Here is a 12,310-nt window from a genome sequence, read left to right as displayed (position 1 = left end):
GTGTGCTCTGCCAAACCACAGGAGACAAGGCTCAGCACTCAGCTCCACCTTGCCGTACTCTGGAGGGACCAGCACCTCAGACAGGGCAAAAGAAGAAATATCAGCACACTGGCTGGAAAGTAAGAAGTAAACATAACTTCTGGGCAAAGGACATGGTTTCATATATAAAAAATGCCTAACCGTCTACAAAGAAGCTGTTAGAAATTTTGTGCTAATTTGTCAAGAACACAGAATTCTAGGGTTCTCATTTTCAAGGATGTCTTTGGCCTCTATAAATCATAAACAGTCTAGGGTGGTGATAATAGACTGTTTTTATTAAAAGGCTATTGCAGAGTGCCTCAAAAGATCCTTCTTAAAAGATTGCAATCTCTGAGAGATATGTGTCATTTCCTCCTTAACTGTAGTCCCAGGATTCCTAAAATACTTGGACCAGCGCATGACAGTTTGAGCACAAGCAGACCTGGCATTCCCACCGCATCGCCCTCACCCACAGCACCATCCTCTCGGCCTCAGACTGTGACATCGGGCTTCTTTCTTTCCTTTTTAATTCCCTGGACACACCCAGGAGAAATGCCCCAGGTGTGCCCAGGCAGCCTCTGGCATGGAGGTGTTAGGACCTGGAATGAAACTACTTTTTGCATATGGGATAAATGTTTCTTTAACATGTCTATTTTTTTTTAAATAAATATAGTAATGAATTCTTGAATATTTATTTACTTCTTTTCAAGACAGACCCAAAGCGCTGGTGGTGGTGGTGAGGGAAGGTGGCTGCGGGGGTCGACTGAGTTATTTCAGGATGGCTAATGCTGTGCTCAGATTCGGGACACGCCACCCAGCTGCCTCCTCCAGGCTGTGACAAGGGAGCCTGTTTTATGCCTCTGTGACTGACCAGCTGTCCCACTAATGCTGGTACTTGTCCCACACCCAAGCCCATCGCTCACACTGTGCACTCCTCTCTCTGAGACACATGACCATCCTCTCTGTCTCACTCACAGGCACTGGGAAATAAGGAGGCGCACATCGTCCTCGCATTCTGGGTAACTTTTATTTCTCCTGCTCATAACTTCTCAATCCTTGTTCTTGAAAAGCCCATCCCCAGCAAACGCTGCCTGTCATTAGTGATGGGTCAGGTGCACCCGTCTCTCTCTTCTTTCTGTGATTACTCTATTAAGCAAACTAAGTATGACTCAAATGCACATCAAAAAAAAAAAGCAAACCTCAAAACAAACAAAAAAGTACATCCAAAAGTAAATTTTATATTTACTTTTATGTGTGAACGTATAAAGTATTCTTAATTTATCTGTCAATTATATTGTAAAGCATTTTTTTTTTTTTTGAGAAAGAGTCTCTCTATGTCACTGTCAGTAGAGTGCCGTAGAGTCCCAGCTCACAGTAACCTCAAACTGTTAGGCTTAAGCGATTCTTTTGCCTCAGACTCCCAAGTAGCTGGGACTACAGGTGCCCACGACAACACCCAGCTACTTTTGCTGTTGTTGTTGCAGTTGTCATTGTTGGTTAGCTGGCCTGGGCCAGGCTCAATCCTGCCACCTTGGTGCATGTGGCTGGCGCAGTAACCACTGTGCTACAGGTGCAGAGCCATGTAAAGCAAATTTGAATATATGAATATCAAAACAGATAAATTCATGAGTTTATGATTAAAAAATCCTCAGACACCACCTTAGTAAATCGATCGTCTGACCTCCCAGTAGTCCGATGACCTCCTTTGCCTGGCGGACTGAGGAGGGCGCCTCGTGTGGTGGCAAACCTGCCAAATGTCAAGATTCTAATTATGAGAAAACAATCTCTTCAGATTGAGAGTTATTAGGCTTAAAGCCTTAAAATATCCTATTTTTAATTTTAAAGTACTGAGGAACTAAAATGGTGATGTGTGTCCCTTGATTGCATCCTGAAATAAAACAAAAAATTGAAAATGCAAGGAAATAATAAAAACATTTACAGATAGGAACAGTCTGGAGTGTGGCCATCGTTAAGGTGCAGTGGCGAGACTGTCTGGGAAGATGCCAGTGGTGGTGATGGAAGAAAGTACCTTCAGTTTCAAAAAGGTGTTGGATCAGTGTGAGAACCAGGAGCTCGGGGCTCCTGGAAGAATTGCTACACCCCCAGTGTGGTCAACTTCTAGCTTTATATTTGCTCCACAATGACATGACTAATGCAAGGTATCTTTGGAAAAGAATACCACCTGCTATAAAATCTGCAAATTCTGAACTTGGAGGAATTCAGTCAGTAGGACAAAGAATCTGGCAGAGAGATTTCCCTGGGATCTATACGACCATCAATGCTCACCAGTGGTCTGAGACAGTCCAGCCAATCATGGAATCATGTTGCACTTAAAGATGCAACCAGGGGACGAGCCTTCGCCCTGGTCTCTCAGGCCTACACCTCCATAATCACTGATGATTTTGCAGCCTTTGTAGGACTTCCTGTTGAAGAGGCTGTGAAAGGTATATCAGAACAAGGATGACAAGCAGACTCCACCACCAGAATGGTTCTGCCCAGAAAGCCAGTTGCAGGATCCCTGGATGTTTCCTTTAACAAGTTTAGTCCCTTATCAGAGCCTGCCCCAGTTCCCCCAATTCCCAATGAATAGCAGTTAGCCAGACTGACCGATTATGTGGCTGTTCTTGAAAACTGATCACTCTGAGTTCAAGATCCACCTTCAGTTTTCTGTGTACTGACAAATGTAGAAATGTAAAATTTTTATTTTCAATTTATTGGATGGATGAAGCACCTCAGCATTCCTTACTGAGTAAGTGATAAAATACATATGTAATATATATGTATATATATATGTATTGTCCTTAAACTTGCTGAATCATTAGCACAACACTCATTTTGTAATGTTTAACAGTCTGGACGGAGCTCGTCAGTATTACGTGGTTACTGTGTACATCCTCGTGACTCACAGAGTGAGACCTCCTGTTTTCATGTAGGACAGTGGCTTTCAAACATCTTCCCTCCCCCGCACATGCCACACTCCCGTCTACACCGCTGGTAAACAGTGGCAGTGATTCATTTGGAGTTTGGGGAAGACTTCCCCCAGGGGCAGTGTCTGAACTGCTGGAGATAGTGAGTCATCCTCTTTGGAGAATATGCTCTCCTTTCTTCCCATGTCCTGAGAATCACTGTTGTAGAATACAGAAATATAGCTGAGGGGCAAATAAACCATTTCCATAGTAAACCAGTTCGCTGACTTTGGCATTTTTTCCAGTGGTGTGAGGACATCCATTGCCGGCAGAGGAAGACTTGCCCTGAACATGGGGCTTATTTAAGATGTTCAGAAGTATTATGTTGTAAGCTACTTTCAAAAGAAGGGAAAGTTAAGTGCAGAATGCATGATAGGGGTGGAGGTTATGAAGCTGAGGGGTACACTTTGTACAACTGTCTCGCAGCCTGTTAGTTGCTTTTATTTATCGCTTCGTTTAAGTTCTTCCTTTGGAAAAATATTAAACAAGTCTTTCATTCTTTGTGGGATGATCCTTTGAACATTTAAAGTTGTTTGTTGTATCTATGGGTTAAAATGCCCCTTAGTTCATTTATTCTGCATTTGTTCAATAAATATTTAAGTGAGTTAAAAAAAAAAAAACAGTTACAGGGGACACTAATACAATGATGGGAGTAGAATTGAATGTGCCATGTATGTTAGATAACAGAGCTGGATAGGTGTTAAATTCCCTGAACGTTTTAGTATTTGTGGTTATATAGTGAAAGGTTCTATTTCTTTCGAGTACATGCCAGGGTATTTTTTGGATGAACCAATAGAGTGAAGTTCAATCAGTACAGCAAAAGGTTAACCACTGAAGAATTTTGTTGAAGAGTTTACATGTGTTTATTGTATTACTCTTTCAACTTTACTGTAGATTTGCCTATTTTTGAATAATTGGGGGAAATAATATTATTAAAAATAAAAATAACACAAAACGCAAGTTCCATATACCAAGATCAATTTCATTTCTATAGATAAGCAAGATACTTTTGGAAAATGGAAATAAAATAAAAAATAATACAAAATCAGGAAAAGATGAACTATTGATAAAGATGAAATATATAGGTAATTTCTTTATTGAAAGCAAAAAAAAATGTTTTCTAGAGATTAGAAGGAAAAAAATTGTCTTTATCCTCAGATAAAATGATCCCATGCATGAGACATCTCACAGATTCCTCAGAGTCACTGCTGGGATGAAAAACTGAATTTCTCAAAGGTGAAGAATACAAGGTAAATATAAATAGTCAACATCCTTTAAAGAGTGTTGGAGTTTATTCTGGCAGGCAATTGATTCATGGAACAACTGGAAATTGTACTTCAAAAATTTTTCGTTTAGGGTCAAGAGGCAGAGCAGAGGGAGATGTTAGGGCAGTGCAAACTACTTCGTGTGATACTATGGTGGTAAATAAACATTATACATTTGCAACCCCAGGATTTAGGTAATGAAGATGTGCCAATGTGCGTGGATGAAGGATCACGGGGAAGGTGGTATGGATGGGGTGTATGAACAATCTCTGTAATTTCTGTTTCGTTTTCGGTGAACCTACACGTGCTCATGAAAAATAAAATTTCTCGACTAAAAATAAAATAACACATTACCGTTTATGGTAGCATGAAAATGGATATATTAATATTTAGGCACACATTTATGCACTATAACCGAGAACAGGACGCACCTGACTACGAAACATCGCTGAGGAAAATTAGAGAGGCCCTAAACGCATGACAAGACCTGCGATTTCCGCAAACAGAGTGGAAGCAAGAGGTGGTGAGAGGTGTGTCCGAGTCTGCAGTGGTACTCGGGCCTCGGCCCTGGGTCTGAGATGGAGCTCCTGAAGGCTTCCCAGTAGAGGGGTTAGAAGAACCTCTTCTTCCCTATTTGTTCCTTGACCCCAGTTCCTGACACAGAGCTCCTAAGACCTTTGTAATTTGGGGGGCCAGAGAAACACTTTTCTGTTCTAAAAAGATGACTGGTAGTAGGCTGGCCATTACCCTCGGCATGGAGAGTGGTGGCCAGGAAAAGTACCTGGCGAGATTAGAGGGCTGGAACTTTGAGTCTAAACCTCTGTTCTTCTAGAGTGAGAAGACTTAGGGTTGAAATGACCAGTGCCAGAACTGTCGTCAGCCGTGAGTGGATAAGGAAGGCTCTGTGAACCCCAATGGCTGGGTTCAGGGAACCTCCGGACTGTGCCCAGGTGGAGGTGCCGGGAAGGCAGGATGCCCACAGAAGGCCTGGACACTCCACCCTTCCCACTTGTTTTTCACTGTGCATTCCTTCATCTGTACCCTTGGCAATAGCCTTTGTCATGAAAGGGTAAATGCAAGTTAAATGTCCCCTGACTTCTGTGGGCTCCTATAGCAAGTTAATTGAACCCGATGAGGCAGCTGTGAGAAGCCCTGATTTATAGCAGATGGTCAGAAGTTCAAGGCCCACCTAGGGTTTGTGACTGTCATCTGAAGTGGGGACAGTCTGTGGGCCTGAGCCCTTAACCTGTGGGGTCTGACGCTGTCTCCATGTCGACAGTGTCTGAAGGAGTTAAATTACAGAACCCCTGCCGGGGTCCACCAAGGAATGACTTGGTAATGAGGGCAAAACCCCACACATCGGGTGTCAGAAGTGTTTTGCAAGTGTTGAAAATGGTGCTTGGTATGAAGGAATAGGAAAAACACATTCTTTTTCTCCCCTATCTCTTACAAATGGAAGGATACAATAATTTAAGATGTCATTATTAAATTTAGTTTCAGTATGAGTGTAGTCCAAATAAAAATTTCATCAGACTTTTTTTTTTTTTCAGAAATTGACAAACAGAATATAAAATTATTTATAAACGCAAAGCAGGTAACATAGCCAAAACAATTTGGGGAAGGAAAAATGGTATGATTTAAAACACTATGCAGCTATAATAATCAAGACTGTATGTTACTGGCAGAGGATAGCCAGATAGATCAGTGAGGTAGAATAAATAACCTAGAAATAAATTCACACATATATGGACAATTAAGTTTTGACAAAGCTGCCAAATTTATCTAATAGGAAAAGTTAGTCTTTTTTTTTTTTATTAAATCATAGCTGTGTACATTAATGTGATCATGGAGCACCATACCCTGGTTTCATAGACCGTTTGACACATTTTCATCACACTGAAAAGTTAGTCTTTTTAACAAATTGGTTTGGAACAAACAGATATCCGTAAGGAAAAAAAAAAAAACCTCAATATTTACTTCTCATCACATATAAAATTAACTTGAAATTAATCAAAAACCTGAACTTCAGTATTTAAGTACAAAATACTACAAGAAAATGTTGAATAACAGACTTTTCCTTGAAATAGCCAATTTTTTCCTTATATAGGTTATAATATGCAGCAACAATTTAAAAAAATGACAAATTGTACTTTATAAAACTAAAGCATAAATACTCCCCAAATGTCCATTTGCACACAGGGATAACACTATACTCATGATTTTGAAATTTTAGATGAAGTGTGTTTTTTTTTTTTTTAAGGAAAACAAGTTAATACAATTGATCTACCAAAAGCTGAAATCTATATAAACTATAAAACAAATTGGGCTAATTAATGTCAAAGATTTTAAATTAAAAGAGGATAACACCCAAGTATTCTGAGGAAACTCTTTAAGGAGCTGTAAAATCCTCAGGTTAAAAGCAAAATGCTCTGTATTATTTAAAAAGTTGGAAAACTTCCTAATTCCTTAAGAAATACCAGAATAACTTTGATGCCAAAAACTGACAGAATGAACAATGAAAGTCCAGATAGATCTTCCTGCAGAGTATAGTTGCCAGAATTTTAATTTAATGCTAACAAATCTAATTCAGCTGTGCATCAAAATTATGACAAAGCGCAATTCACTCAAAGAGCGATTCTGTGTTTCAATCCTTCACAATTTAGAGCTGCACCTTTCAGCTCTTTCTAAAGTTCTTGCACTTAACCATCGCATGTGCATTAATGGGCCTATGCGCGGGAGGAATTCCCGGTTCCACCTTCCTGTCCCTTGCGTGTGGCTGCACCTCGCATCCTACACTTTTCTGCTCCAGGTAAACCTTACCCTACGATCTGTGTGGCAGTTTCACCATTTCCAGAGCGCCTCTGATTAGAGAAATAGCTGTAGTTCCCTCAGGTAAACTCACAAACACCTGTGTGATTGCATCGCTCCCTATTTGCTCTGCAGAAGCGATAATGATTTCACTGAGTCATACACATCCATTCCTTCTGCTCCTGGATCATATTGATGTTTAGAGTATTTCAGTAATTTCCCAATCAGTACAGCCTATGTGCAGTATGCTGTCTCATAACGTTCCTTAACATTACCACCTGTTTGGCCCAGAAACCATTTTTAATAGGTTGTGTATTACATGGTTAAAATGTTTCTTTAAAAAATGCTTAGGCAAACACAGCAAAAGGTGCAAGCACCCAGTTTATGAAATATTGCAAACCGTTACACTCCTGCAGGTATCTCTGAGCTAATTCTCCATCTTCTCAACTCTCCATCAAGGACTCAGCAATTCACTGTAGAGTACGTTTTTATCCCTTCACTCATCTGGGATTACAGATGAGACGCACCATGCCTGGCTATCCCACTTCTTATAACCAACTTTTTTTTATCATATTTTCCAATTATCCTAGTGCCTGATTACATTAGCTTAGATTTTTTAGTAGAATGTTAAAAATAAATAAATAAAAAGAATAGCCTCTCAACATCTAAGGAATGGTAATACTATGTTTTCACTACAGTTGTGTTGAGTTTAGGATTGTATTAATTGATTAATGAACCACCTTTATGAACCTGTGGTTAGTCTTCACATTATATTTATATTTCCCTGTACATTGCTGAAATCTGTTTAACAACGTTTTGGTTAGTATTGTTGCACTGATATTCTTTAAAAAATTTGGTTTGGTTTCAGTTTTATGCACTTTTGACCGGTGTGAAGAATTAACATTGCATTTGATTTATAAAAATAATTAGAAGCATTTTTTTTTACTTTGTTCTTTAGATAGATTGAAGTGCTATTGGTATTACCTGGGCTTGGAAGTCCTTGAAAAATTCTCTGGAGGCCTCCAAGGGTTGTGGCATTGTTTGTTAAATAGTCCTTTGTACCTTTCTCCATTTCATCCGTTCAACTTGGTATTCAGTTGCCACGGGATAGATTAATGTTCTAAATTTACTGTGGCTAATTTTGGTAAATTAAGTTGTACTTCAAATTTTTCTATTTTATCTGCATTTTCAAAATGGTCTCGTGTCCATGATTTTGTTTGTACCAGTGACGATTCTCCTTTCGATTTATTTCTAAGTATCCTTGATTTCTGCCGTACTCTGCTCTCTTGTTTAGCGTGCTGTGTGCTTTTTCACAGAACAAAAGATATTTAAGTTGTGGTTGTCTATGCTCACCTTTACTGGCTCCTGCTTTGATTTTTGTTACTTAAATGATACTTTTTCTGGTCTGTTGAAGTATTCATTTAATGAATTCATGAATTATTTAAAATTGGTCTTTAAGGTATTTGAGACTATCAATTTTCTTTGGTAATTGTTTTCATTTTTGCACATAAATTCATATAGATAGAGGATTGATGTCATTACTTTGCAAATATGCTACAATTTTAGTTTCTATTAAACAAATTTTCAAATAGTTATTTAGTAATTATCCCCCAATTTCCAGATGGACTAATCTTTGTTTTTTATAATTTCACTCTTAACACCTAGATTAACTGTAATTAAAGAACAGCGTTCGTATGATTCCTGAATTAAGGAATTTTTGAGGTTTTCTAGTTCTCTCATACCTCATGAGTTTTGTGAATGTTCTATATGCACTGAGAAAAATGTCATTATTTATTAAAGCTATGTAATATCTAGATGTATATGCGTCAAGTCTACATTTTGACTATATCATTGACACTGTATATATGTGTGTATACATACAATTAGTCTTGTTACTGTGACATTGTATAAACTAAAAGTGGATGTTAAAATCTGCTGTGAAGATTTTCTTCCTGTCTCTCCTTTCATGCAGTTATTTTGTTACCTAGTTTTGATTGAAAACGACTCGATACATAGATATATTGATACATCAAGGTGAATAGCAGCTTTTGGGATTGTAATGTTCTCTTTTTATTTAATGTTTAACATACAATGAAACTTTTTTGATACTGGGTTTCTTAGGAATAATAGTGTTTTTTTTTTTTTTTTTTTTGCATATGCCAGGTATATTTGTCTATCTGTTTAGGTTAATTCTACATGGCACATTAGGAAAGTTTTGAGATACACTGAAATCAAGAAACATAAAATATTTACAGACAAGAGAGGAATGGAAGCCTTGCAGCAATACCCACGAGCCAAGCAAGGTGAAACTTGTGGGGGGGAAGGACGCTGTCAGCTGTGGCTCTTGAAGTTACGTAATGAACCATAACAGTCCGTCTTAAAATTTTCATAGTCACCCAGGTATTGGAATTACTTTGTTTACAGTTTGTCTTATACACAGCACACATCTGGTTTTTATTTGTTGAGCAATTTCAAAATAATTCACTTTTAATAAAAGAGCTTTGTGAAACAAATCTGTTAAAACATCTTAAAAATCTTCGTTGAGATAGACTTGACTTCAAATAAATTGTCCATATTTAAAGGATGCGATGTGCCAACGTGACAAGCTTTGACATACGGACATGGACACACCTGTAAAGTGATTCCCAGTTTGAAGATGGAGATCATAGACATCACCCCCAAGCCTCCTGTGTCTCTTCCTAATCTCATCGCGCATTTCCCTCCCTTCCCACCTGAATCTTATGCCTAATCACCTGTCGGTTTGTTTTGTTCCTATAGATTAGTTCACATTCTCTATAATTTTATAGCAATAGGTTCTTAAAAATGTATGATTTGTATGATAATATATTTTCTCCAATTTTAATATCAGGTGTATCCAGATTCAGTAGAATGATTTTAAATTATTTCTTCTTTTTCTATTGTCTATAAGATTCGGCATGATCTGTTTTTTGAAATTATTTTTTACTTTTATTTATAAATATTAGTTGTCTATTTTTTGAGACTTTGGAAAAAATAAATAATAAGTTAACTGATGACTCCATACTGAACCTCAGAGTCAAAGCATTCTGTAATAGACATACTCTTATTATTTGACAATGTGAATGTTACTTTCTTTGCATTATTATTATTATTGCTTAGTATTTCCAGGAAGCAATCGTCTGATTTCTTTTCTGAATGTATTTATTTTCATTCGTTCTTTACAAGGTTTTTGTTTCTAGTCCTTCTCTTAAACATTGTTATTGTTATTAAATTTTAAACCTTTTTTAATTTTGTGAAGGCAAAAAGTAGAAACCAATAAACACGTGTATGATTTTTCCTCACTTATATCATGCACGTAATTATTTTGAGGTCCACCGGTGTAACACGTATCCACGGTCCTTTCATTTTCCCCCCTGTTGTGCAGAATTCCATGGCAGGAATAAGTGACAATCTGTCTACCCATTCACTTGTCAGGGATCATTGTATCGTTTCCAGTTTGGGGCTGTCAAAAATAAAGCTTCACTTAATATACCTGTACAATGCTTTGTACAGATGGATGTTTTTTACTCCAGAATGTCTAAATCACATGGTAAGTTCATGTGTAATATTTAAACACGTTGCCAAACTTTTCTAAATGGCTGACCCCCTTTCTTTCACTCTGCTGGTGGATGGGAGCTGGAATTCCTCCCTGACCTTGTTGGCCTTCTCAATTTCAGCTGCATTCGTGGTTATGTGACACCTCATTGTGGTTTTAATTTACATTTCCCTGACTAATAATATTAAGTACATTTTCATGTGTTTGTTTGCCATCCTTATACTTCCTTTATTTTTCCTTTGTTTTTATTTAAAACATTTTTTTAAATTTTAAGTATTAAAATTTTACATTACAAATTTTAATTATTATGATTATTTTTGAAGTACTATATATATTCTAGATATAAGTCTTTTATATATATAAATATATTTACACTTTATGGGGGCAAGACATGATTGCAAGAGGGACTTTACCTAACAATTGCATTCAGTGTAACCTGGCTTATTGTACCCTCAATGAATCCCCAACAATAAAAAAAAAAAAAAAAAAATTCTTAAGTAAGGGAAAAAAATAAATAAATATATTTATATATATATAAAAATATATATATTATATTCTAGATATAAGTCTTTTATAGATATGTGATTGGCAAATGTTTTTGCTCTATTTGTGATTTGTCCTAATTTTGTCAGTAGTGTTTTTCATGTAGCAGAATTTTTTAATTTGATAAAACTAAGTTTATTCTCTTTTATTTTAATGAATCTTATTGTTTGCATTGTATCTAAGACACCTTTATCTATCTTAGGGTCACAAGTATTTTCCCCTATATATTCTTCTATAAATTTAATGACTTTAGTTTTTACATGTAGATCATAGATCTATTTTGATTTAATCTCTGTATATGGATTGGAGATTTGTTTGTTTAATTTTTATTTTATTCTGTGAATATGGATATCCAATTGTTTCAGCACTATTTATTGAAGAAACTCTCCTCTCTTCACAAAGTTGCCCTAGCATGCGTGTTGAGAATTAGTTGTCCAGTGTATTCCTATCTGTTTCTGGACTCTCTATGCGGTTCCATCGACCTATTCACATATATTTATACTAATGCCATAAACACTGCATTACAGTAATTCAATATTTTGAAATCAAATTGTATTCCACTTCCAAGTGTATTCTTCTTCTGCAAGTTAGTTTGACTATTCTGTTCTTTATCACTTGCATTTTCATATAAATGTAAGCAATGTTTTATTAATTTCTGTAAGAAATTTTGCTTGACTTTTGATCGCTGTTTTGTAGAAACAATTTTTTAAATTTATTTTTTATTAAATCATAAACACATAGCTCATGTATACATTAATGCATTTATGGGGTACAATGAGCTGATCAATTTGAAGATAATTTTTTTTTTTTTTTTTTTTTTTTGCAGTTTCTGTCCAGGGCTGGGTTTGAACATGCCACCTCTGGCATATGGGGCCGGCCCTACCCCTTTGAGCCACAGGCGCCACCCAATTTGAAGATAATTTTTATCAGAACAATATTGAGTCATTTGACCCACTGACATGGCAAATCATACTAATGATTTAGATTGTTTTAAATTTCTTTCAGTAACATTTTCAAGTTTTCTTTTTTTTTTTTATTGTTGGGGATTCATTGAGGGTACAATAAGCCAGTTACACTGATTACAATTGTTAGGTAAAGTCCCTCTTGCAATCATGTCTTGCCCCCATAAAGTGTGA

At 36.8% G+C, this 12,310-nt stretch overlaps 1 pseudogene; it reads left to right on the top strand.

Moving 5' to 3' along the window:
- The first annotated feature begins 1,982 nt into the window (after window positions 1–1,982).
- LOC128598789 (COP9 signalosome complex subunit 8-like) lies at window positions 1,983–2,759 on the top strand (annotated as a pseudogene).
- Window positions 2,760–12,310: the final 9,551 nt, after the last annotated feature.

This window comes from Nycticebus coucang, chromosome 11 (genome assembly GCF_027406575.1).
Source record: "Nycticebus coucang isolate mNycCou1 chromosome 11, mNycCou1.pri, whole genome shotgun sequence".
Classification (NCBI taxonomy): domain Eukaryota; kingdom Metazoa; phylum Chordata; class Mammalia; order Primates; family Lorisidae; genus Nycticebus; species Nycticebus coucang.
Note: the sequence above shows the minus strand (reverse complement) of the source record. Positions and strands in the feature narration are given on the sequence as shown.